General features: G+C 43.9%; 1 long non-coding RNA gene across 1 annotated transcript; it reads right to left on the reverse strand.

Moving 5' to 3' along the window:
- Positions 1–20,074: 20,074 nt before the first annotated feature.
- LOC122563399 lies at positions 20,075–21,726 on the reverse strand. The gene is made up of 3 exons (XR_006315576.1): positions 21,504–21,726; positions 20,255–20,269; positions 20,075–20,154 (listed from the first exon to the last, which is right to left on the reverse strand). It is a non-coding gene; the product is annotated as an uncharacterized LOC122563399 (long non-coding RNA).
- Positions 21,727–22,646: the final 920 nt, after the last annotated feature.

The raw sequence follows: 22,646 nt of genomic DNA on the forward strand, positions 1-22,646 counted from the left end.
CTCAGATAATAATTTAAAGGTGGATTTCCTTCTCCATTGCTCAGATAATAATTTAAAGGTGGATTTCCTTCTCCATTGCTCAGATAATAATTTAAAGAGCCTGGTCAGCTCCCTTTGTGGAAACCCATTGGTTGTGGGATCGCTAAGCTCCGTCTACCATTTGCCGCTTGCACTGTTTGGTACATAAGAACACCTGTATGGTCACTTCTCCAGACTAGCACCTCAGTTTTAGGTGTGTCTGTTCCTGCTTGTGACATTCCCTCCTACACTCTCCAGTGAACCTGGAGTCATTCCCTTAATGGTAATGGCTTAATGGTAATGGCTGTGTGAGGGAGATGCCGGACTATGAGGTTACAGATGGGCTGGAGTACAATGTTGCTGCTGTTGATGGCCCACAGTGTCTCATGGATGTGCAGTCAGGAGTTGCTAGATCTGTTTAAAACCTGTCACATTTAGCATGGTGATAGAGTCACACAACATGTAGGAGGGGACCTTTTGTCAGAAAACACACACACAGATACGTACCCACACACCCACACACACACAGACACACACATACACACACTTACACAAGACACACACACACACACACAGAGACACACACCCACCCACACACACAGACACAGACACAGACACACACATACAGACACACCCACACACACAGACACACCCACACACACACACAGAGACACAGACACACACACAGACACACCCACACACACACAGACAAACACACACCAACATACACACACACACATGCACACACAGACACCCATACGCAGACTCACAGACACACACACCCGCACGCAGACACACACACACACACAAACTAAGCACTGGTCTTTGGGGAGGGGGAAGCCACATAAAACTGTTTCAATGGTTCTCTGTTCACAAGACCTGCTGAGATGATACTTGTGCTGATCAGAATGCTGATCCTTGCTCTTCCTTCTCCAGGTCGGTGATATCTGGAATCATTTTTTTTTAAAAGTCTGTAATAAACAGAAATCAGAGCAGCTCAGAATTATAATTTCAGTTTGAGGGGAATTACCTGAAAGGGGAACATTTACCTCAACAATTGTACATTTATTTTATTCGTTGATAGAATGGGTGTATCACTGGCCAGGCCAGTATTTATTGCCCATCCATAGTTGCCCAGAGAGCAACCAAAACCCAACCATACCGCGGTGGGTCTGGAGTTACATGTCGGCAGAAGTGGGTACTGCAGATGCTGGTGTTTAGAGTCAAGATTAGAGTGGTGCTGGAAAAGCACAGCAGGTCAGGCAGCATCTGAAAAGCAGGCAAAAGCCTTTCATCAGGAATTCATCAGGAGTCACATGGAGGCCGGTCCCTGTAAGGATGGCATTTACTGTCCATAAGGACATTACTGATCCAGATGGGTATTTCCTGACAAGTGGTAATGAGTTTGTAGTCACTATTAGACTCTTAATTCCAGATAGTTTTGTATATAAATTCCACCATCCCCTGTGGTGTGATTCAAATCCAGTTCCCCAGAACATTTCCTGGTTCTCTGTATCACCATCCAGCCAATTTACCATGATGCCCTCACATCCTCTTTTCCCTCATTCTCTTCCTGGCCGGGATAAACACATTGGGAGAGACAAACTGTTGACCAATGGTCAAGTACCATCTAATAGGATGATGCAGAAACTGTTTCCTTTCTGATTGGTGCAGAAAACGAACACCCCAATGAAGATGGGCAGGTTGGCAGACCAATACTAGAGCACTGGGATGAGGTGTTGGGGCTTGGAAGTCGTGGGATCAACCCCCAATGCTCTGACTAAACAGTATTAGAGATGCCAGGAACAAGGAACTAGCTCACACAGCCCCAACTGTTCTGTCCAGTCCATGGGTGAGTGGGATTCTGGAGCCTGGGAGCAGATAGAGGATCAGGGAGAAAGGGAGAGGAAATTAGGATTGGAGTTGAAAGGAAAGACTGATTCACTTGCGTCTGAACAAGCAACCCAGAGAGTCTTGCTGCTTGAACTGAAGGAGAATTGTCTGTTATTGAGGAGGATTACTTTTAAACATTCAGATTCATCACAAAATGGAATAGTATATAAAATATGCTGAAGAATAATTATCGTCACTGACCGTTTTCTGCTCCTGTGCCTTCCCTTTCCAGCCTGTTCAGTGTGAGGAGAATTGCAGGAAAGGGAAACATTCACCCCAACATCCTTCCCTTCAGTGTGAGGGTAATTACTGTGAGGGAAACATTTACCACAACATCCTTCCCTTCAGTGTGAGGGTAATTACTGTGAGGAGAGCATTTACCCCAACATCCTTCCCTTCACTGTGAGGATAATTCTGTGAGGGGAGCATTTACCCCAACATCCTTCCCTTCAGTCTGAGGGTAATTACTGTGAGGGGAGCATTTACCCCAACATTCTTCCCTTCACTGTGAGGGTAATTACTGTGAGGGGAGCATTTACCCCAACATCCTTCCCTTCAGTGTGAGGGTAATTACTGTGAGGGAAACATTTACCCCAACATCCTTCCCTTCAGTGTGAGGGTAATTACTGTGAGGGGAGCATTTACCCCAACATCCTTTCCTTCAGTGTGAGGGTAATTACTGTGAGGGGAGCATTTACACCAACATCCTTCCCTTCAGTGTGAGGGTAATTACTCTGAGGGGAGCATTTACCCTGTCATCAACCCCTTTCACTGTGAGGGTAATTATAGAAAAAAGGAACATTAAATGGCAATGATCTGGGCCAAAATTAATTGGTACTTCGTGTCACAGAGTCATACAGCACAGAACCAGGCCCTTCAGCCGAACATGGAGAAAGTGAGGACTGCAGATGCCAGACATCAGAGCTAAAAAATGTGTTGCTGCGCTTTTCCAGTGACACATTTTTCAGCTTGAGCCTAACATGTCCATTCCAGCAAGTTTTCCTAAACTGAACCAGTCCCATTTTCCTGTGTTTGACCCATATCTCTCTCACGCTCTCCGAACCATGTACCGGTCCAAAATGTATTTTAATTAGGTGGATGTGAGGTGGGTGTTTCATCAGAGTGAACCCACTGGTGCATCAATAGTGAATGAATCCACTCCAACACTCCGAGCAAGTGAATGGTCTCTCCCCATTGTGAACATGTGCAGTGTTGGTGTGCAGTGAGGTGAGATGATTGTCTGAACCCAGTCCCACAGTGAGACCACCAGAGCGGTCTCTCCCCAGTGCGAACGTGGTGATGGAACATCAGATGCTGAATACATTTATTGCTTTTCCCACAGTCTGAACTTTTAAAAGTTTCTTGTCATAGTGAACATGCTGGTGTCTCAGCAGCTGGGATGATTGAGTATATCCCTTGCCACACTCTGTATGGGTGAATGGCCTCTCCCCAGGGTGAACTCACTGATATACAGTCAGCTGAAATGATTGCCTGAACGCACTCCCACAGTGAGAACCCTTGAATGGTCTCCTGAATTATCCCCATCAGTGAACACACGTTAATGGGACATCAGTTCTCCAGAACATTTCCAGCAATTCCTACATCCTGAATATTTAAAAGGTCTCTCCCCCGTGTGAACTCTCCAGTGCCTCCAGACAGACATATACAAAATATTTATTTAATAAAGTCTTCAGTGCTTAATGTGATGTTGATTTAATGAGTGATTTGTGTGAATGAGAGGGTTTTATGTGGTAAAGTCTACAACAGATGCTTTGAGTTTTGTTTCATCTCAGCGTGGCTCTTGAAGGCCAGTTGTGATGGAGTTGAGTAAGTTGTTCAGGAAGAAGACCATACGACACAGGAACTGAAGTGGGCCATTCATCCCGTCAGGGTCTCGCAGGTACAGTGCTGCTGTGACTGAGGGGTTGGGAGGATATGAAATGAGAACCATTCACAAACAGGAAACTCCAAACAGACATGTGACTGTCACTCCTTTTACCAGGATACGATTATCGTTGTCCTTTCTCTGTGGAAGCAAATGTTTTCCTTTCTGTCTGAGAGAAAAGATGTCAGATGTTGGTGTGGCTGTGTGTGTTCGAATGTATTCACTAACCAGATTAGACCATCCTGGAGCATGTGCTCACTCTGTGTACCCCACCTGCAGAAGGTGCTGGGCTGGGTTTCACCAGCAATTTCTGTTTTTGTTTCTGATTTCCAGGATCCACCGTTCTTTGTAATTTTTCGATTCACTGCGGTGAGTGTTTGTATTTCAGACTGGAGGGACGTGTGCTGAAACAAGGCTCTTTCTGAGCTATGTGTATGACCTGGCCTCAAGTGGACAGGACAGAATTTCAGTACTTGCAGGTAATATGAAGATCCAAAGTGTAGTGTAATGGACCAGATCAAACCACCTCAAAACATATCAAGGAGATAGCTTCGATCCTAACTTCTTTCTTGTTTAAATGCAAGTTCAAGGCATTGCACTCGAGATGTGATTCCATTGGTCAAACTATTCACCTTTAACCAAAACTCAATTTATTCTGACATCACAATTTAAATACAAATGAGAAAAAGAATTGGCATTACTTTACCTTCAATAAAATACTTAACAAAATTATATATTATTTAACAACTAAGAAGGAAAGAAAGAGAGAGAGAGAGACAGTGACAGACAGAAAGATGGCGAAAAAGACACAGATGGAGAGAGAGAGGGTGAGAGACAGAGATGGAGAGAAAGAGAAATACAGAGAGCAAGAGACAGACCAAGAGAAAGCAAACAAGTCAGAGAGAGAGACACGCACACACACACTCTCTCACACACACCCACACTCTCTCTCTCTCTCTCACACACGCACCACACATGCACACACCACACACGTGCACACACACACACACACACCCACACCCACCCATACACACACACTCACACTCACCCATACCCACACCCACCCATACCCACACCCACACACACACACCCACAATGAATAAAACAGGAGTTAATGTCATTATTCCAGCTCCCATGACTCTGTGCTGAGGTGGAATTAGTAAGATTCTGCATTGCACCGACTAACCAAAAAGCTCAGAGCTAATGGAAGGTTAACCTGTGGGATGTTTGAATGAACACTGTGGCTGGGACCTGAACGTCTTCCAACTTTCTAAAATGAAAGTGTTTGCAAGTTAATGCCACCATCAATGACACAACATTTCTTTCTTTATTATCGCTGCCAAATAAACACAGGCCTCGTAGTTCTTGTAATTACATTGTCTTTGTGAGGACAGATCCCAGGGGAGGTTGGACATGAATCCAAAGATATCTTCTACTCGTCCTGTTCAGAGATGTAATGAAACACCTCTGGAGCAAGTGGGACTTAACCCCAGTCCTCTTGGTTCAGAGATAGGCTCACTACCACTGCAACACAAGACCCAACTGGCAGCTGTTGTAGAATCTGAAAGAACAAAATAGTGCAGGTGCTGGATAAAGCAGAAAATCCTGGAAACTGTCAGTGGGGCCTGGCAGGGTCTGTGCCGAAAGATAGTTTCAGGTCGATGAATTGTTCTGATCTGATCTGGTCGGGTGCAGTATCATTAAAGAGTCGATCTTTGTGAGTGATATTAATAACGTGAGCCTGACCTGACTGGGATTGATTCCTGTAACTTTGCTGGTGCCTGCCATGAATATAGAGTGGGTGTGTTTCAGCTTCCAGAGGAGCCACGTCTCACTGACAGCAGCCAACAAAAGATATTTGTTTCTCTTTGGGTTGGAGAGCACCAATGGGAGAATAATGATGCTGTGTCCAATTCAAATACTGCCCAGCAAGGAGAGTTAAATAAAAACTCAGTGACACATCACTGTCATGGCACTGACCAATCTGTGCTGTGAGAACACATTGCCCTTTTACTCATCATTTCTACCAGTTGTTAAATAATCATGTGTTTTTACATTTTTACTTGATAATGTGCACCAAATCTAAGCTGTAATCCTTATCTACTGCTGATCATCTCAAAGTTAAGATTCCCAGGCAGAACAGCAGTAATTACTCAGATCCAATCAATAACAGCTCGGCCTAAGGCAGGGTTGCTAAGCAACCTGCTTCAATGAGCAATTAGAATTCTTCAAAACTGTTTGGACTAAGTTCAATAATACAAATCGATGTAAAATAAAAATAGAAATTAAATATTATTTGGATATATTCTAACATTATTTGGATCATTTGAAGAGACACAAGGTTAAGTTTTGACTGCTGACTGTCGAGAGTAGGTAATTCTGTCTGACCTATTGATGAACCGTAATGCCATATTCATCTGAATCACAAATAGTTATCAGAAAGACCAGGTTATAAGAGGAAGGAAAAGACTCTGAGTGTGGGTAAATATCACACCTTGGAAGTGGTTCACAGTTCCTCTGTGAATCCCCAGTGCCAGCTGGATACCCATTCTAAGCGTCATTGACTACAAAGTCTGAGCAAAACTGACAGGGGGATGTTTACTTTGCCAAATAATCTGGAATTGTCAGAAATTTTTAAAGTCCAACTGTTGATTAATCTCAGAATGGCAACTCAGACTGTAATGTCAATATGAATTGCGTGTATGAACTCATTGCTGTTTAACGGCAAACCAAATTAGGAATTTGCAGAGACCACAGATTGTGTCACTCGAGGCCATCACTTAAGTATCTAAATACAAAGAACTAAACAGGAATAATTAATCCATGAAAGAAATAAAGCACCCATCGAGCAGAGATTAATTACTCCTAAGCTGGCCTTGTGAGCCCTTGAGTAAACTCTGCATTCTGAGGTCATGTTAATGTTGATTGCTGTTCTCCAATCAGCAGACAAAATGTGTTGCATCATTACAATCTCCATACTTGCAGCTAATCCTGTTGTTAAATTCATGGTTTTTACCCAGTGCGACCTGAACTGAACACTCAGTTTAGCTTTCACCACTAACATGTCAGGCTTGGTGAGGGAAACACTCCCAAGTCGTGCAGGCTGACTCTTCAGCTGCACCTTCACCTGTCTGGATTTGTCAAATCAAGTTATTTTGAACTCCTCAAAACAATCAAGGCTGTTACTGTTTATGATTGGATAGCCATCAGGCTTTTGGCAGATAAGGTGATTATGTTAAAGTCGGAGATTTAATTCACCACAGCCTCCATATGCTTCTTATCACAATGAGGCCCTTTGGCCATATACACACACACAATAGTCACTCTCCAAATGCTTAGTCTTCCCACCTGGTGTTCACTTCACTAAGATTTTCTTTTTTGTTTATAAACAAATTCTCGTTGATATGTTGCTTTATTGCTGTTAAACGAGATTATCACCAAAGCAGTTGCAAATCTAAATTCATCAGAGATCAACATTCAAGACTTAAAGTAAAAGTTTGTTTGTAATATGGTTTTGCCAATTCAGATTTCTTCCTGCAAACAGTTAACAGTAGTAGTGTAAGCTAGAGTAACAATTGTGTAGTGATGATATGTTGGTGTGTTAATAGTGAGTTGGTATAGAGTTGGTGGATTGCTGGTAATGATGGTGAGCTGGTGTGACAATGGCCAGTTGGTTTAGTGGTGGTGAGTTGATTTGATTTATCATCAAGTGTGCCTAAGTACAGTGAAAAGCTTTGTTTGTGAGCAGTACAGGCAGATCCTGGTAAGCAAGGACACACAGATCATAGGGTGCTTAGACAGAGCAAGGCTAACAGGTTACACTGCACAGGAGGGAAACAAGGCAAGGTCAACAATATTTGAGGCTAGAGTGTCCATTCATCAGTCTAATAACGGTCAGGGAGAAGCTGTTCCTGAACCTGCTGGAGTGTATGTTCAGGCTTCCATATCTTCTGCCTGATGGAAGAGGTTGTAGGAGATCATTACAGGGGTGTGATGCGTCTCTGATGATGTTTGCAGCCTTCTGTGGCAGTAAGCCATGTAAATGGAGTCCATGGAGGGGAGTTTAGCTTTCGTAATGGTCTGGCTGTGCACACCACCTTCTGTCATTTCCTACAGTCCTGGGCAGAGCAGTTGCCATACCAGGCTGTTATGTACCTGGATAGAATGCTTTAATTGGTGCATCTGTCGATGTTGGTGAGGGGATGTTGGTAAGGGTCTGAATGGACATGCTGAATTTCCTGAGCTGCCTGAGAAAGAAGTGTTCCAAAGTATGATTAATGATTAAGGAAGTAAAACCTTTACTAGTTTATGGTTAGTTAGTTAATAAACTTTAACCAGATGCAGAAAAGTAGTTTCCTTTAGGGGTGGCACGGTGGCTCAGTGGTTAGCAACGCAGCCTCACAGCGCCAGAGACTCAGGTTCAATTCCAGCCTTGGGTGACTGCCTGTGTAGAGTTTACATATTCTTCCTGTGTCTGCGTAGGTTTCCTCTGGAAGCTCCGATTTCCTCTGGATGCTCCGATTTCCTCCCACAGTCCAAAGATGTGCCGGTCAGGTGAATTGGCCATGCTAAATTGCCCATAGTGTTAGGTGCATGAGTAGGGGAATAGCTCTGGGTGGCTTACTCTTCGGAGGATCGGTGTGGATTTGTTGGGCCGAAGAGCCTGTTTCCACACTGTAGGGAATCTAATCTAATCTAATCTTGGGACAATGTGTTCCATTGATGTCTCCTAGTGATTGGAGTGTTCTAATCTAATGGTGATGATACAGGTAAGAAGTGGGGGACTGTGTGAGACTCTCACTTGCTGCGCTAAATATTGGCTTTGGATATTGGAATTTTTCACTCTTAACTCAGCATAAAGTAAAACCATTCAAACATATTTGACTTCGACCAATAAAAAGTTGGAAATAAAAGCCAGGCTTCCTGGAGTCTGACATAGTGATCACCTTCAGTTACATTACAATTTAAATATCACAAGGTAATTCCAAGCGGGATTCAATTGGGATTAGGATGGTTTATTAAACCCTTGCTTTTAAAGGGGTACTCAAGAATGATAGTCAAACGGAGAGTTGGAGTGATGGACAGACGCAATTGCAAACTGTTGGACTTTGCTGACTGAGAGTTGTCAGCATTTGGACAGAAAGATAAAAGTGTTAAAGAGGATAAAGTAAGAAAAATGTAGAGTTTGAGAGGAAATGCTATGTAAAATTTCAGAATTAGATCATAACCTTTCACTGCTGCTCTTTACAGGAGCCAGGGAGACTATTTACTGTTCCGATTTCTTGAAGTCATTTGAATTTTCATATAACGTTGCCAACTTTGCAACCCTTAAATTTCTTGCCATCAGTAAGACTCTAAACCTACCATGACCACAATCAATAGAACAGTTCAGAGATTCATCCCCATCTTGTATGTGTGTTCAGGCTACTGCTGAACAAATCAGGGAGGATTCAAATTAATACTGGGTGAAAGTGAGGACTACAGATGCTGGAGATCAGAGTAGAGAGTGTGGTGCTGGAAAAGCACAGCAGGTCAAGCAGCATGCAAGGAGCAGGAAAATCAATGTTTCGAGCAAAAGCCCTTCATCAGGAATCAAATTAACACTGACCTCACTTAACATTCAAAGTAAACGTTTCATCCATTGTGGGTTAGGATTGGTAAATTAGTTTGTCGTAAAATTAAATCTGGCATCTCTGATTGACATTCCAACATCTCTGAAGCCAGTGAACAGCTTAAGTAGCAGGACTGGAAACTGTTGAGTGTTTGATTAATTCTGATGTCACCCCACAATGAATTGACCTTGTTCCCTGGTTGATTCTGATGGCTGCTGTAATTACAGCCAGTTGGATGGGAACAAATATACACCCTAAATCTATCAGGACTGAGTTCACAGCAATGCTCCAGATTGTGGTGTGTTCTGTCTCATGACCAGAGTGTCAGAACACCGTCACCATATCATACCATGTGACCTGCTGGCATAAAGCTCACAACATCCATCTTCACCAGGGTCATTTGAAGCATGGCACGCTGATGAAAACTCTTTGTAACTGAGGAGCCCAATTGTAGCCCAGATGCCTCTGTGTTTGTGAACTTAATGCTTTTACGTAACAATGTAAAACTTTTTACAATGTAAAAATTACCATTTAAATGCCCAAGTTTAAGGGCATTTAAATGGCCATTCGATAAACATATGGATGAAAATGGAATAGTGCAGGTTAGATGGGGGTCAGACTGGTCTCACAGGTCAGCGCAACATCAAGGGCCAAAGGGCCTGTAATGCGCTGTAATGTTCTAGGTTCTAGGTTCTATGTTCTAATGAGCTTTAATGATGTCTGTTGGATCTTTAAATACCACTTTACACACTCCTCATTTTTACGTTATGGTAGCTAACATAAGCATGGCTGCATTAGGTAAAACGTCTCTGCTGGGTGCAAAACCCACATTAATTATTTACTCTGGCGAAAGCCCCTTTAAGTGTTGGCAGCGTTCTGCTTCTCGCAGGATCATACCCAAGGCCCTGCCAGTACCTCAACAGAACCTACAAATTCTCGTTAGGTATAGCATTGATAAAGAAGGACCTTCAGGTAATTTCTAATGTCCATGTGAACCACTGCTTCACTGTTAAAGATTTTCACAAATTTCCTATTAGAAAGGGATGGAATCATCTACAACACATGAGTAATAACACTGAGGTAAATCTGGAGTGAAGGTGCAAAATGTTGAATCATCAAAAGAAAAACAAAATACATTTTAAAAATGATAAATTGATTCAGAGCTCTGTTTTTTCTAATGAAATCTAGAGAGTGCTTTCCTTTCAAAATATTTTCAATCTCCCACATTATCTATTGAATCCCATCAGCTGCAAATGAATTAACTGGTTATATTCACTTTGTAAAGTGTGCACGGAATATTTAATCAGAAGTGTTTCATTTATATCTGCACAGCTGGGACCTTTATACATCATTGCCACAAATGTGGGAGGAGTGGTCTGTTCAAACCATTGGCTGATAGTTTGTTAGTAACAGTACACAGTTATCCATTCACCAACACAGTCATCTATCAGTGTGAAGGAAAAGCACTGTGACTCTGAATGTCATTCACATCAGCACATGGTACAGCTGTTCCAGTGGAACTACAGTAGATTCAATGGAGCAGTTGGTTAAGATGTCAAGTACAATGAGTTTATCTGGTACACCAGGGACTGGTGAATGTACATGTCAGCCTGCACTATTGGAACGAGAAACATCTAGCCTCCAGGGAGGGCCTGATTTACAGAAACGTGGTTGTATAATTCATCATCTGGGGAAAAGGTATGCATCATACTAAATATTAAATCTCCATTAGCAGCACAGCAGAACCTGCTTACTTCACCCACTGCAAAAGGAGAGGTGGTAAACTCAGTATGTGATATTAAGATGGATTTCACTGTGGTTTTGAAATGATGCAGAATGCATAATTGTTCCACAAATCTTTTCTCCCTGTTCATCTTCTCCCATGCTCTGTGCTGGGGTCAACCAAGTGAGTATTAGCCTACTCCAGGTAAATATTTGTACATTCAGGTGGATATTACTGGCGAGGTCAGATTAATGACCCAGGCTCCATTGCCCTTGTAAAGGTGATGGTGAGTCACCTTTTAGAACCTGCAATCTGTATGGGTTTCAGTCCTCCATACAACACAGTCAGTGAGCTGGAACAGAAAGAGCCCATCCAATACATCAAACCTGTTCCCTGTTCCACCATTCAGTGAGTTCTTGCCTGATCTCTGATCTAACTCCTCACACTCATCTTTCTCCATGTCTCTTAGTAGCTTCGGAAACAGCAATTAATCATTTTTGGATTTAAAATGATTAATTGTTATTTACAGGAGACTTTTTATGTCAAAGAATTTTCTACTTTCACTCCTGACAGTTCTGGCCCCTTGTCCTGGACTCACTGACCAGTGGAAGTGGGTTCTATCAAGCCCAGGCTGTTCCCCAATATCTGCAAGATACTGTTTCCCAATGTCAATCAGCTCACTTCCTGAGCTCCTCAATGTGGCTTAGAGCAGTGATGCTCCCAACATCCTGCAGCCCCATTCCCTTTGGGTGGTCAAAGGTCAAACTACCACATCTGGTAGTTAGTGTCGAAAAAGCCTTGTGAGGATAAACTGAAGTTATATTATTAAGCGTTTCAAGTGCATAATCTTCTGGAGCTGCTTCTGTTGCATACACACACCTTTCCCTTGGATTGACTGCACTATCACCAGGCCCAGCACCCATTGTAACTCAGGGACACGGAGTCAATCAACTTGCCTCAACATCTGCCTTTGCTGAGATCAGTTAGTTAAACCGTATATGACCTGGGACTGCCCCAACTACATCGCTCATCCATGTTGCCATAGCAACTGGGCCATCAGCAAGATCTCATTATTGTTATGGCAGGCCCAGAGAGTTTACCTCACTATTTGAATATTGTGGTGAAAATGCTCCCATTCAAATCTGATGCACCATGACAATATTGAGTCATCTTCCATTCTGTTCCAGGTGTGAAAATGATCATTTGGCTCGGACTGAATGTTGTGTCAGTTTGTGTTTAAAAAGAAAACCTGCCTCCAACTGGGTATCAAGCTGACATGTCGCTCCAGACAGCCTCTGTCTCCATGGTAACGGAATCATGTGGACATGCACAAGTACAGGCAGTAGCTGTCCTCTTGTGTTAAATACAGCATGCATGGCTTCACATTTACAGGATAGAGACTTGGAGCAGCAACAAGGCCTTCCATCAAATGGTCTCAAATACAAACAGCAGACAGAAGAAATGTGTCATATAATAGGAAGTGCTTCCTTAATTTCACTGCATTTAGATTTTAACGATGCTTATCATTTCTGAAACAATTGACAGTTCAATTCCCTCACCCACCAAGTCAGAGGTGTCTCCTAAACTTAACATCCCCCCCTCCTTCCCTTGTTAAATTATTGCTTTGCAATTCTCTGTCAGAATTGTCTCTCTGTCCAAGGAAATGGTAAAATAATCCAGCTTTGTCGCTGTTGATTGCACGAGAGGTGTCTGTTTTATCTCAGATGCAAGTTATTTGCTATAGGTTCAAAGCTGGGATAAGTTGTCTGAAATGATTGGCTTGTTTGGCAGTTACTCATTTTCAAAGTTAGCTGTTTGCCAACCATGTGATGACATAATTTGCTTTCAACCATTAATAGATTTGTTGCTTTTTAAGAAATAAATTTCAGTTATTATAGCAAATGTTAATGTGTTTCAGCAGATTGCACTCTTGCTTTTGAGTCAGAAGATTTTGGCTTCAGGTCCCATTCCAAGAGTGTGTAATCCAGACCGACATCCTGGTGCAGAATCCAGGGAATGCTGCACTGTCAGAGGTGCCATCTTTCAGCTGAGATCTTAAACAGAAGCCCCTTCCATCCTTTCAATGCAATATATTAAAGAACAGGATGGGGATTCTTTCTAGTTTTCTGGCCAATGTTAATCCCACAAACAAAACCGTTAAGAGACCATCCAGTTATATTCCCCTTGGTGTTTATGGGAGTTACTGTGGGACCAATTGGCTGCTGTGTTTCCTGTACTGAAGTGGATATACTTTAAAAGCAGTTCATTCGCCACAAAGTATTTTAGGATGCCCTAAAGATATGGAAGGTGCTACCTAAATGCAAGTTTTTAATGTCAATAGATTTAGGCAGAATCACTAAGTAAATTTTATTTTGCCACGTATCTCCTGTCCTTCCCAGTACTGACCCTGATGGCTCAATAGATTCCAACAGCTCCCTGATGATTTGTTCTCCCTGTAGAGACTCTGACAGTGGTTACAGTGAATCTCTTGAATCTGAGGGCTGGGCAGGTCAGAAGGGAATCACAAAAAGGGATGAACATAGAACATAGAACATTACAGCACAGAACAGGCCCTTCGGCCCACGCTGTTGTGCCAAACATTTGTCCAGCTAAGCACCCATCCATGTACCTATCCAATTGCCGCTTAAAGGTCACCAATGATTCTGACTCTGCCAATCCCACAGGCAGCACATTCCATGCCCCCACCACTCTCTGGGTAAAGAACCCACCCCTGACATCCCCTCTATACCTTCCACCCTTCACCTTAAATTTATGTCCCCTTGTAACACTCTGTTGTACCCGGGGAAAAAGTTTCTGACTGTCTACTCTACCTATTCCTCTGATCATCTTATAAAGCTCTATCAAGTCACCCCTCATCCTTCGCCGTTCCAACGAGAAAAGGCCGAGAACTCTCAACCTACCCTCGTACGACTTCCGCTCCATTCCAGGCAACATCCTGGTAAATCTTCTCTGCAAAGCAGAGAAATGACATCCAGTGAGAGTGAGTAGACTGTTGTTGGGATGAGGTGAAGGAGCCTCTTGGCAAAACCACATCGTCTCCAACCTCATCCGTGTTGGCAGATGTCGTTGGTGATGGTGGGGAGGGCTAATGGAGGGGGGGGTGAAGAGGAGGAACTCAAGCGGCTGCTGCCTGCACCTGTCTTCAAAGGGACCACTTTCAAGAAGAGGTGGTGAGCTTTGCACCCAAGAGAGCATCACGAGGAGAGATCAGGGGCTTGTCCACACTTCCACCCACTTCCCCCTTGGCTCAAAGCTGAAGGCACTTGCTGAGATGCAAGTCCCTCAGTGCTGCCAGACTTCAAAATTCCTTTGGAGCTGCTTCTTGGGAGCTTTTTCTGACAGTCAAGTTCCCATGCCGACCAGATATCCCAACTCAATCTAGTCCCACATGCCAGCACCCGGCCCATATCCCTCCAAACCCTTCCTATTCATATATCCATCCAAATGCCTTGCAATTGTACCAGCCTCCACCACATCCTCTGGCAGCCCATTCCATACACGTACCACCCTCTGTGTGAAAAAGTTGCCCCTTAGGTCTCTTTTATATCTTTCCCCTCTCACCCTAAACCTATGCCCTCTAGTTCTGGACTCCCTGACCCCAGGGAAAAGACCTTGTCTTTTTATCTTATCCATGCCCCTCATAATTTTGTAACCCTCTATAAGGTCACCCCTCAGCCTCCGACGCTCCAGGAAAAACAGCCCCAGCCTGTTCAGCCTCCCCCTATGGCAACATCCTTATAAATCTTTTCTGAACCCTTTCAAGTTTCCAATATCTTTCTGATAGGAAGGAGACCAGAATTGCACAGAATATTCCAACAGTGGCCTAACCAATGTCCTGTATAGCCGCAACATGACCCTTCTCTGCTGAGAGCACACAGCAGGTCAACTAGCCTCAGAAAAGTGAACAATCCTCGAGGGTTCTGCATTTTTGTTCTTCTTCCCATCTACACTAACTCCAGCTCTGCCCAGAGTTCATAGAACACAGAACATAGAACGTAGAACAACACAGCGTAGAACAGGCCCTTCGGCCCTCGATGTTGTGCTGACCTGAGAACTAATCTAAGCCCATCACCCTACATTACCCCATCATCATCCATGTGCTTATCCAAGGACTGTTGAAATCTCCCTAATGTGGCTGAGTTGACTACATTGGCAGGCAGGGCATTCCACGCTCTGAGTAAAGAACCTGCCTCTGACATCTGTCTTAAATCTATCGCTCCTCAATTTGTAGCTATGCCCCCTCATACAAGCTGACATCATCATCCTAGGAAAAAGACTTTCACTGTCTACCCTGTCTAATCCCCTGATTATCTTGTAGGTCTCTATCAAATCCCCTCTTAGCCTTCTTCTTTCCAATGAGAACAGACCCAAGTCTCTCAGCCTTTCCTCATAAGACCTTCCCTCCAGACCAGGTAATATCCTGGTAAATCTCCTCTGCACCTTTTCCAACGCTTCCACATCCTTCCTGTAATGGGGCGACCAGAACTGGACACAATATTCCAAGTGTGGCCGCACCAGCGTTTTGTATAGTTGCAGCATGATATTGGGGCTCCAGAACTCAATCCTTCTACCGATGAAACCTAACACACCGTATGCCTTCATAATAACACAATCCACCTGGGTGGCAACTTTCAGGGATATATGTACATGTTCTCCAAGATCCCTCTGCACATCCACACTACCAAGAATCTTTCCATTGACCCAGTAATCTGCCTTCCTGTTATTCTTACCAAAGTGAACCACCTCACATTTATCTGCATTGAACTCCATTTGCCACCTGTCAGCCCAATTCTGCAGTTTATCCAAGTCCCCCTGTAACCTGTAACATTCTTCCACACTGTCCAGTACTCCACTGACTTTAGTGTCGTCTGCAAATTTACTAACCCATCCACCTATGCCTGCGTCTAAGTCATTTATAAAAATGACAAACAGCAGTGGTCCCAAAACAGATCCTTGTGGCACACCACTAGTAACCGAACTCCAGGCTGAATATTTTCCATCAACCACCACTCGCTGCCTTCTTTCAGAAAGCCAGTTTCTAATCCAAACTGCTAAATCACCCTCAATTCCATGCCTCTGCATTTTCTCCATCAGCCTATCATGTGGAACCTTATCAAAGGCTTTACTGAAGTCCATGTATACCACGTCAACTGCCCTACCCTCATCCACATGCTTGGTCATCTTCTCAAAAAATTCAATGAGATTTGTGAGACATGACCTGCACTTGATGAAATCATGTTGACTATCTGAAATCAAATTGTTGCTTGCTAGATGATTATAAATCCTATCTCTTATAATTCTTTCCAAAACCTTTCCTACAAAAGATATAATGGTCACTGGTGAATACTTACCTGGGTCATCTCTACTGCCCTTCTTGAACAACCACATTTACAATCCTCCAGTCCTCTGGTACTAAACCTGTACACAAGATCAAGGCCAAAGGCTCCGCTATCTCCTCCTAGCTTCCCAGAGAATCCTCGGATAAATCCCATCTGCCCCGGGGACTTGTCTACTTTCACACCTTCTAGAATTGATAACACCTCCTCCTTCCTAACCTCAATCCTTTCAAGTCTAACAGCCCGTATCTCAGTCTTCTCCTCTACAATATTCTCCTTTTCCTGAGTGAAAACAGATGAGAAATATTTGTTTAGCACCTCTCCGATCTCGACAGGGTCCACACACAACTTCCCACTTCTGTCTTTGACTGGCCCTATTCCTACCCTTGTCATCCTTTTATTCCTCACATACCTATAGAAAGTTTTAAGGTTCTCCTTTATTCTATTAAGACTGCTCGTGTTCTCTCCTTGCTCTTTTTAACTCTCTCTTTAAATCCTTCCTAGCTACTCTGTAAACTCTCCATCACCTCACATGAACAATCTCGCCTCAACATCACATCAGCCTCCCTCTTCCGTTAACAAGTGACACAATTTCTTTGGTAAACCACGGTTCCCTTACCTTATCTTTCCTCCCTGCCTGACAGGCACATATCTGTCAAGAACATGCAATATTTGTTTCTTAAACCAGCTCCACATTTCAATTGTCCCCATCCCCTGCATTTTGCTGCCCCATTCTATGCCTCCTCAGTCTTGTCTAATCGCATTATAATTGCCCTTGCCTCATCAATAACTCTTGCCCTGTGGCATGTACCTATCCCTTTCCATCGCTAAACTAAACGCAAACTAATTATGGTCACTCTCTCCGAAGTGCTCACCTACCACTAAGTCAAACACCTGGCCTGGTTCATTACCGAGCACCAGATCCAGTGTGGCCTCCCCTCTTGTCGGCCCTTCGACACACTGTGTCAGGAAACCCTCCTGTACACATTGGACAAAAACTGGTCCATCTGACTTACTCAAGTTGTAACATTTCTAGTCAATGCTGGGGAAGTTAAAGTCTCCTACAATGACCACCCTGTTCCTTTCACTCCTACCCAGAATCGTTTTGCTGATCCTCTCCTCCACCTCCATGGAACTCTGCGGAGGCCTATAACCCCCTCCCGGCAGTGTGACCTGTCCCCTCCTGTTTCTAACCTCAGCCCATACCACCTCAGTAGACAAGTCCTCGCCAAATGTTCTTTCAGCCACCGTTATACTGTCCTTGACTAACAAAGCCACAGCTCCCCTTCTTTTACCGCCTTCCCTGATCTTAATGAAAGATCTAAACCCTGGAACCTGCAACATCCATTCCTGACCCTGCTCTGTCCATTCCTCACCCTTTCTCCCTGAACGTCCTGAGTGGACAGTCAATATCAATTCATTTCAGCATATCTGAGTCATAGAATAGAGCATGATCAGCCTGTGATATGCTCCTAGTGTTGGTGAAAGGGTTTTAGTGAGTGTTTTGTGAGTGTTTAGCTATCAGGTAAAGCTCCTGATAGCTAAATAACCCTCCCACAATGGCTTAACAGGCTTCTGGAAGGGCTGACAGGCTGTTCGTGAGATACTATAAACCGACCGACTCCCACAGCTACCTAGATTACACCTCTTCCCACCCTGCCCCCTGTAAAAATGCCACCCCGTATTCCCAATTCCTTCGCCTTCGCCGCATCTGCCCCCAGGAGGACCAGTTCCAATACCAAACAACCCAGATGGCCTCCTTCTTCAAAGACCGCAATTTCCCCTCAGACGTGATTGATTATGCCCTCCACCACATCTCCTCCACTTCCTGCTCCTCCGCCCTTGAACCCTGCCCCTCCAATCGCCACCAGGACAGAACCCCACTGGTCCTCACCTACCACCCCACCAACCTCCAGATACATCGGATCATCCTTGGTCATTTCTGCCACCTCCCACCAAACGGACCCCACCACCAAGGATATATTTCCCTCCCCACCCCTATCAGCGTTCCGGGAAGACCACTCCCTCCGCAACTCCCTTGTCAGATCCACACCCCCCAACAACCCAACCTCCACTCCCCTGCAACCGCAAAAAATGCAAAACTTGCGCCCACACCTTCCCCCTCACTTCCCTCCAATGCCCCAAGGGATTCTTCCTTATCCGCCACAAATTCACCTGCACCTCCACACACATCATTTACTGCATCCGCTGCACCCGATGTGATCTCCTCTACATTGGGGAGACAGGCCGCCTACTTGTGGAACGTTTCGGAGAATACCTCTGGGACACCCGCACCAGCCAACCCAACCACCCCGTGGCTCAACACTTCAACTCCCCCTCCCACTCCACCAAGGACATGCAGGTCCTTGGCCTCCTCCATCGCCAGACCATGGCAACACGACGCCTGGAGGAAAAAGCGACTCATCTTCCACCTAAGAACCCTCTCCTCCCTACCTTTTATCTTAGCCTGCTTGGCACACCCTCCTCATTCCTGAAGAAGGGCTCATGCCCAAAACGTCGATTCTCCTGCTCCTTGGATGCTGCCTGACCTGCTGCGCTTTTCCAGCAACACATTTTTAAGCTCTGATCTCCAGCATCTGCAGTTCTCACTTTCTCCTGTTCATGAGGTACACCTACCGTGAGTCACCTTCCATCAAAAAGAAAGTAATAAAGATGGAAGATCAAGGTGGAAGTAAAGGATAACATTCAGTGGATGAAAAATATATTGACAGCCCTGAATGTCAAATTGTTACACACATGTTTAACCAGTAAGCTTCTGAGCTTCAGTAAACTCAATAGCAGAAATTAATCCTGACTGTATCCACAATATATGAATGACATGCCAAATTTAGTTTAGAACAGAGACATTAGCCAGTTTAGATAAATTAGGCGACAATCCATCAGTGCATAATGCACTAAGTGAGACATGCTCCAAAATTGCTAATGTTTTTCTTCACAAATACACTTTCTCAAACGTTTAGTAAAGTTCAGTTTCTTCTTCATTATTAGAACATTGGATATCTTGGCACTTAATGATTTAAACTGAAAGTCTGTATCAGTTTATTGTACAGGAGCAAATAATCGACTTGCTTATCTCAACAACTCAGCTGAAATTGGATTCAGTGCAACAGTGTTGTTATCGTTTTACTGAATGAGTACTGATCAGGAATAAACTTGCCAGGTCTGGAATTCCAGTTTATCAGTCAAGGCCAACAGAAAAATTAGAACTGATTCAAAGAAAGACCTTGTGGATAATTCTTAGATAACAATTACAAAGAAATGCTTTCAGGAAGAATCATTTGCCGAAGTTTGAAGCCAGGATAGGTTTTGTTCTGTAGTATTTTTCGTAAATAAGACGTTCCAATTATTCTTGGTACATGATGATTGAGTTTAAGGATGTGGATGAGCTGGTGTTGGACTGGGGTGTACAAAGTTAAAAATCACACAACAGCAGGTTATAGTCCGACAGATTTATCCGGAAGCACTTTAAGAGCAGCAAAGAATTCAACACAGTGTCTCTGTGAGAGATCAAGGAGACTTTATTCTTTGTTTTTTTTTTAAATTCACAAATGATCCTTATGTTGTTGGCAAACTATTCTTCCCTAAGGAAGGCTGAATTCATGCTGGGATTAGCTCTTCAGATGGTCCAACCGGACAATCTATAAACTAGAGAGGAAAAATAACATTTTATCCAATGAAAAATAAACTAAAGAGCTACAGATACTTGAAATCAGAAAGAAAAGCAGAAATTGATGGAAAAACTCACCCCGTCTGGCAGCACCTGTGGAGAGAAAGCAGAATTAATGTTTCAAGTCCAGTGACCCTTTTTCACGAGCAAGTTCTGATTTTGATTTTAGCCAATGAATAATTTGAAATCAAAATAAAACCAAACTCTTTCTAGTTACCGCTCCCTGACACTGATGTTAAGCTCAGCCTAAAACAAACCCATCTGATTGAATCATAGAATTTATCCAAACTCCAATTTTTAGATTAGAGTGATGCTGAAAAAGCGCAGCAGGTCAGGGAGCATCCGAGGAGCAGGAAAATCGACATTTCAGGCAAAGGTCCTTATCAAAACCCCAGGCAACTGTCCCCAGTTTGTTACAAATAGGATTCTCCATTACAAATATCAAAGAGGTCTAAGGATCAGTCTCTTTATGTTGCTTGTGATGAGTAGAGAGTGGGACGTTGATAGTTGAGCAGCTGATTTTGGGATTCTTGGCTCTGTTGGTTTTAGTAAAATCCCTTTGTCTTGTTTCCTTTTAATGGTGGTTGACTTCCAGGACTCAGAATGGGTGAGTCCTTTCCCTCCCAGCACTAAGAATGGGTGAGTCCTTTTCCTCCCATGCAGAGGTGGCTTATGGATGGTTCTTCATGTGTGGCCTTCACATCACACTAACACTCTAATCCAAGTTACATAAAGTCCGTCAGTTCATTAGCTCACCCTCATCCACTAGCCCACACAGACCAGGGTGTAATTAGCTGTTAATCCCTGTTCTTGTGAATTCTTGAAAGGGGAAGACACATAAGCACCTCCCTTATCCAAACTGCTGACTTTTCTTCCATATGGTTCAGTTTCAGATAACTCCCAGGAGATTACAGTTCACCTTGTAATGCATTTCTCACTTTTAAGTCCAACACTTTGAAACTTCCTTGGCATCACATTCCATGTGAAATTCCAGACTCTCTTTCTCCCCTCCTCCAGGAGGCCACCTGGTCCACAGATATCTTGGCTGCAATAATCCCCTTTCTAAAAAAAACTGATCCAAATTAAAAACCCATGGACACCATGGACAGAATAGATTCACAGTTGTTCTTGTGTATGTCTGACAGGACAAAGCTTGAGCCAATGGTAATATCCAAAAGAAAAGCCTTCCCCCACACAGCAATTCCCAAGAGGATTGGTTCCCCACAGGGATGATGCTGGATGGGTGAAGGTGGATTGAAAATATCTTTGATGAAAGTTTGAAGGTTCTGACCAGGAGGATTACATATAGAAAAAATAGTCTTCTCACCTGGCTGTTGTTCTGGCCATATCTTGTTGATTATGTTGTGGTGAAGTTAGATTACAAGACAATACCATAGTGGAGTGATCTAACCAGCCCTGTGCAACCATTGCATATTTGTCTAAATGAGCCAGTATGAGAAAAAAGTTGAATGACTGGATGGTTGAAGGAAAGAAAATATTCCCCAAGAGAGGTGACCAATCGTCTCCAACGTTCTCAATCCTGGGCGAAGATGTTGTAGAGACCTGGGGGTGAAATCACAACAGAGAGTGTTCAAAACTCAAGAAATGTGGAGTATCCAATGCAATTGGTGGTAGAGAGGATAGTTATTGTGGAATGGTACAGCCAATGATGACATGATTTCTGTGAAGGTTATGATGCCTCTGAACAAGCAAATTGCAATGAATTTGATTCTGAGGATGGGGATGGGTATGATTTTCAAGGAGGCGAAAGTAAGGACTGCAGATACCGGAGATCAGAGTTTAGATCAGAGTGGTGCTGGAAAAGCACAGCAGGTCAGGCAGCATCTGAGGAGCAAGAAAATCGATGTTTCGGGCAAAAGACCTTCATCAGGAATGAAGGCAGGAAGCCTTCAGGGTGGAGAGATAAATGGGAGGGGGGCGGAGCTGGGGAGAAGGTAGCAAGGAGTACAATAGGTGAATGGCGGTGGGGATGGAGGTGATAGGTCAGAAGGGAGGGTAGGGGAAGGTCGGGCAGGTCATGAGGACAGTTCTGAGCTGGAAGGTTGGAACTGGGGTGAGGTGGGGGAAGGGGAAATGAGGAAACTGTTGAAGTCCACATTGATGCCCTGGGGTTGAAGTGTTCTGAGGCGGAAGATGAGGCGTTCTTCCTCCAGGCATCGGGTGGTGAGAGAGCAGCGGTGAAGGAGGCCCAGGACCTCCATGTCCTTGGCAGAATGGGAGGGGGAGTTGAAATGTTGGGCCACGGGGCGGTTTGGTTGATTTGTATGCATGTCCCGGAGATGTTCTCTAAAGAGCTCTCCTAGGAGGCGCCCAGTCTCTCCAATGTAGAGGAGACCACATCGGGAGCAATGGATACAATAAATGATATTGGTGGATGTGCAGGTAAAACTTTGATGGATATGGAAGTCCTTCGGGGCCTTGGAGATGGAGGTGAGGGAGGAGGTGTGGG

Source organism: Chiloscyllium plagiosum, chromosome 27, assembly GCF_004010195.1.
Source record: "Chiloscyllium plagiosum isolate BGI_BamShark_2017 chromosome 27, ASM401019v2, whole genome shotgun sequence".
NCBI lineage: Eukaryota > Metazoa > Chordata > Chondrichthyes > Orectolobiformes > Hemiscylliidae > Chiloscyllium > Chiloscyllium plagiosum.